A 6,095-nucleotide genomic window follows, 5' to 3' on the forward strand; every position below is an offset into this window, starting at 1 on the left:
AATTCAAACATGAACACCTTCAGGCTGTCATGATAAACTCTGTGTCTCCGCTCACATTCTTCTTTTGTTATGAGTTTACCTGTGTATTCCAAAAGAAAGTCTCCTTTTTGGAATGGAACAGTCCTGAAAATGCCCCGACCTGAATTGCAGAGGCATACCAAGTGAGTGACAAAAGACAAAGTGACAAACTCCAAATCTAATCCAAACTAAAGACCAACTTACCTTTGAAGGCATTTATGTAGTGGATATCAAGTCCCAGTTTGTCCCTTCCAGCAGAAACATGACAGACTGCATCCTCCCATGGAGGAATGCGTCTCCTTCGCATGTTCTCCTGTACGTTTTGATTGGCTGTATTACCAAAGCATATAAAGTATTACGATTATCGTCATCATTGTCATCATCATCAGTAGTAGCAGAACTAGCAGTAGTGTAGTTTACAGCATAAACACAGCTGACTTATTCATAGTCCTAATTTATGCCTTCTTTTAAAATGTTAAAGGCCTAGTACTCAAAATGGCGACATGTGACATTTCTGTAATGGCTACTGCAGAGAGTGATACAAGTACTGAGAAAGCTTAGGCATCAAAACTGTAAGAAGTTTTTTCTTCAGGCATATAAATAAATACACGACTAAAAACACTTATACCCCTTGCTTTTATTTTAGGGCTGTCAGCAGAATGGACAGACATTGGACAAACTGCCCGAAATTAGCTAACAGCGACATCAGGGATTTTGACTCAGACTGCGCTGGTTTAATTGTTAGTCGCGTTAGTCGCGATGTCGGCATTAACACGTTTAAGCCACAATAATGCTTTAACACCGAGTAAATCCTAACACGGGTTAGCCCGCTTTATCGCGTTGACGCGGTTAGTCCTCAGCCCTGTTTTATTTACTCAATGACAAACGCTGGGGCCGTTTTACTTCTTCAAAGACTAACTAACAGTCCATAAAGCATAAATTTAACCAGTTTAATATAGGCCTGTGCACCAATAATTTCATATAGTATTAAAGTCATGGTGCATTTTACATTAAAAAAGGCTTACCTTTGTGTTTTTAATCCGTCTTCGTATTGCCGTCGACATACACTTGTTAAAGGGCACGCGCGCGAAAGTTGTGGCGCCGTTTCCTGTAGGTACCGCCTATATATATAGCCTACCAATCACAATGACTTCCGGCCGTGTGTATTGAAAATGTGTATTAAATTGCAGTACTTACACACATCCACTCTAACTCGAAACGTCGCTGTGCAATACACTGGAATACACAAAAATCAGGTGAGGGGTATAGGTGGACTTTTAAGAAAATCAGAAAATCTTTTAATTATAGTTTAATAAATGAATTTACACTACAGTTTAAGCAAATACAGGTCAAAAGATAAATAATGACCTCATAAGAAGTAGAAAAAATTATTATTTAGACACTTAAAAATGCATTTACAAGTCATGTTTTAGGGGGACACATGAATACACAGCAAAAAGTCGAAATGTCCCCGGAGCCCAGGTACAGCGCAGGTCAAATGTCAATCCATACCACATAGACGCACTCACACACACACACACACACACACACGCACGCACGCACGCACGCACGCACGCACGCACGCACGCACGCACACACACACACACACACACACACACACACATAGGGAGAGAGAAGTGAGTTTCTAGGTCAGCCTGGGAGCTGCTGAATTTGAATCCACCAATCAGAGAGGCTGTGTACTTTTTCCCGCCAAAACAGGTGCATGCAGCACAGAGAGAGACACAGGATTTTTGCAGTCTATTTCTCATAGTGAGGACTCCCCTCAAACAAATGACTATAATTTCCTAACCGTAGGGGCTAGAGCGGTCATTCTTACACCGTTTTGTTCAGAAGAGATGGGGGAATGTGGAAATCCAACAAAAAGTTATGACGAGAGAAAAAAGTGGTTCATTTCCAGAGTTTAAAATCTGAAGAAATCTGTGCGATGGATGAATTTCCTACCCTCAAACAAGTCCAACTCATTTCAGAACGGTAATAGGTGAGAAAGAAATTCTTGAATTGTGAGCGTCAGGAGTGTCTGAAGATATACCGGGACAAGCTTCATGTCTTAAAGTCGCTTCATTAAGGAGATATTACGATTCAAATATGCCTGTCATTACAGAAACGCAGCGGTGATTTTGAACAAACTCTCCATTGACTTTATATGGAGAGTTTTGCGACTTTGTGTTATTCTTCCAACAATATCTTTATTGCGTTTCAGAATTACATACAGAAATTGGAGTACTTCCACAGCAAGGAGACATCCAGGGCAGCTAAATTATTGTATAACAGTCAATCGCCCTCCCTTGCAAATCAGACACTTATAAGGTGTTAGAGAGCAACAGTTAAGTGGAAGTACAAACTATATGACCTGTAAATAATAACTTAGTCAAAAAAAGGAAAAGGAAAACACAACCCCCCCCCCCAAAAAAATAAAATAATAATAATAATAATAATAATAATAATAATAATAATAATAATAATAATAATAATAATAATAATAATAAGCTTCTCTATTTCCAAGGGTTGCTCAACATCAACTCAGGTACACTATTGTGCATGGTTCAAAGTTACAAACTCAAATATACAATTCACACAGCATTAACAGCGGCCTCCGCTGGCCGCGCGCCATAGAGCCTGCGCGAAAACGCTCTTATTTCAGCCAGGAGGATCGCGGTCGCAGACGGAAAGGCGGGGCTCCCGGGGGATACCTGGGGATACCTGGGGATACCTTGGGATACCTGGGGATACCCGGGGATACCCGGGGTATCTGGACCACGGACCCCCATTTTGTACTCTGCTTGGCGCTAGTGGGATTCGATCGGGGTTACTAGCATGTCAATCGCACTGATGTTGTGCGTTGTGTGCGACCATTTCTGTGCATTTCTCGATGCGGCGCTCGGTCGACAGAGACACTAACTTGTGTGACAGACAAAAACAAACACATGGTAGAACAATATCTTTGCATCCACTGCTCTTTATTCCTCGTCATCATCACATTACATTCTATTGGAAGGTAGCAAATGGTACGAGACAGATAACGACACAGACAACGGTGCACTCTCGATTGACATAAGACATTACTCGACGTCCGCTGTCCCGTTCCACCGCCTTGACGAAGTGCTTTGTTGGGGATAGCTGCGACTGTTCATTGATCGTGATGGTGGTTACTTGGTTGCGGTGGATCGAAAATCCATTCGTAGTGCTGGAATACGAGTCTCGCCGTGTTTGTTCTGCGCTGTGCCGTTTCGTTGGCTACGTCGGGAGCGTAGCGGGCGCTGTTTGCAGCATTACAAGCGGTACATGTGCACGTCTTGTCGAACGGAGCCACGGCTTGAACCGCTGCATTTCTTTTGTATCTGTCCCAGTACTTCTCGGGTGAACCCTGCACTAGTTCGGGGCGCTCTGTTGTTCCCGGTGTCGATCGCACCTCCTGTACATGCTCTTCGAGCGTACCGTGGTCTGCTTGGGAGAGGCGAATCCTCTTATTCTTCTTCTTCTTGTCGTTGCGATCGAACGACTCCATCGTGAGCCACGTATGTCGTCGTGCGGAACGGGGAAAGGGGCTAGTAGTCAGACTTTGACGCTTGGTCTTCATTGTGTCAGTACATGAGTTTTCCTCTAAGGTCGTTCTCGTTCACTAAAAGACATCGAGCGGTTGAGCGTTCTTTGACCACGATTACTTTCGGATAGGTGGCCCTGATGATGGCTGTAGAACCAGTGCTCGGACGCGACAACTTAGGAACGGGCTGGATCGCTTACTACGTACACCAGGTTCGCCATTGTTGATACCATCACCGTTCTGAATAGTACTAGAAAAGCTTTGTACCGCAGCCGTACATCTACACGACACACGGCGCCAGTACAACAGCACGCATAGCACATATACACAGGTCGGTGGCTGCCTGGGTTATTCTCCGCTGTTTCACCCCTACTGAGAACGGTATATAACCTGGACAGATCCACAACTGCCATCAGATGCTTTGAGACGAAGGGTTGACAGCGGCCGTGTGTAACGGAGACACAGATACTGTCATGTCGCAGGTCTACAGCGTACGTTTGGTGCACCCAAGGACGGAGCTCCCGGACAGCGAGATACGCCGCGTGTGGTTCCTGTGCCGCCCTTGGGCTGAAGACATCATGAAAACACACATGTTATCTGCTAACACGTTGGACAGGATCAAATGCCCGGAAGAGTTGGCTGTGATGGCACCCCGTCACATAGCCCTCATGGACCTGGAAGAGATGAGTGACATGTGCTTAGACGGCTTTCACATGGTGGACTTTTGGTTTCATTGTAAACTCGAGTCGTCGTTCATGGCCGGATGGGCTCGTTGGTACGTGCACGTGGATCGGGTGACTGGTGTGGGATGGAGTATGACCCTTCTGCTAGATGGCGAGGGCAAAACGGTGGCGGACGCAGAGGTCCTCTCGAGGAAGCTATGGCTTGCTTACAAGACATACTTTGAATGGCAATGGGTTGTCAAGCAACCTGGGCGGCCAGGGGATACGCGTAAACCCGACATCATGTATGGGGAACACGAATACGAAAACCGACGGCATAAACTGCTGTGTGTCTCCATCGAGGGCGAGCGAGGCGACTTTGGGCGAGTGGTTGACGATCGGATGACCGTGATGCCGCGTATGGGTGGTGTCTTCTGTGGTGTCACACCAACGACGCTGATGACAAGCGAAAGGCGTCGACGATTAGGCTGTGGTACCCGCAAACAGTAGAAGAATCGACAGATTAGACCACGGCTAGTGTGCCGGGCAGCCTATCGTCGTGTCACACTCTCTGCTTTACGCTTAATTGTATTGCTGTTGTGTTTTTTTCATCGTATCCAAATGCTGACTGTAATAAAAACCTGACCTGATGTGTGTCTTTTTCTGATCGCACCACAATGTTGATAGCAATATAACAAACGACCTGATGTTTTTGGAAGCCACGTAAAGGATTGCGGTGGACTGAGGGCTGTCACAAATGTTACTGTGTGCATTGTATCACCATTGCTGACCGTAATAAAGTAAATGGAATGTTACATTCTGTTGTTCTGCGTGTGATCCTCTGTGTTTGGTCTCTGTGTTCTCTCATACATCGGCTACAAATTCAAGCGCATTCTATGTCATCTGAACGTAAGCTCATTTTGGTACGGGGGCAGGTACAATAAGAGCTGACATTCGACCGGTACTGCTTATGTGTGGGTATGTATAGTTCACTGCTTCTGAGACTGTCAGGGCCGTTCCTCGCTTTCACCACCTGCGGTTACGTTCTGTATCAAATACCTGCGATCGTGATGCCTTTGGCGATTCAATACCCACCGAAACCAAGGAGAGCGAAAGTGCTACATTGGACACCCGTGCGACGAGACGGACGTGTCTGAGACGGCATCCTACGTTGTACATTATCCCCGACCTGGGTAGGTGTCGAGCTGTGGGATGCTATATAAGCTGTATGGATGCGATTGCAAGACAGTGAAGCTCACTCTGTGACAGTGTCGGTGTATAACGCAGCAGCAGCAGCAGCAGCAGAGCAAAGCCAGTGATGCCGCAAGTGCACAGCATACGTTTAACACACCCGAGGTTGGTGTTCCCCAATGGAGAAATGACAAAGCCTTGGACGGTGTATAACGGTTGGGCCGACGAGATCCTGAAGATACACATGTTGTCTGGCAAGATGTTACAGAGGATCAAGTACCCGGAGGAATGGGGCGAAATGGCGCCCGATTGCGTAGACGTTATGGACCTAGAAGACCTGAGTGTGCTGTGCCTTGACGGATTTCACATGGTGCAGTTTTGGCTCGATTGCAAGCTCAAGGCTTTGCTGGTCGGATGGGCTTGTTGGTACGTGTACGTGGACAGAGAGGCCGCGGTGGGATCACGTATAACACTGCTGTTAGAAGACGACGGCAAAGCGGCGGCGGACGCGGAAGCGCTTGCTCGACAGCTGTGGCTTGCTTACAGGGATTACTTCGGATCGAGATGGGTCGTCGAGCAGCCTGGCTTGTGGGGTGACATGCGAAACCCCGAGACCGCGTACGACGACTGCGAATATGAAGCCGAGTAGGACAAGCTTGTGT

The sequence above is a fragment of the Aulonocara sp. 'chitande type north' Nkhata Bay genome, linkage group LG16, assembly GCF_057382095.1.
Source record: "Aulonocara sp. 'chitande type north' Nkhata Bay isolate Kocher_YH1m ecotype deep benthic linkage group LG16, A_spYH_male_GT1.1, whole genome shotgun sequence".
NCBI lineage: Eukaryota > Metazoa > Chordata > Actinopteri > Cichliformes > Cichlidae > Aulonocara > Aulonocara sp. 'chitande type north' Nkhata Bay.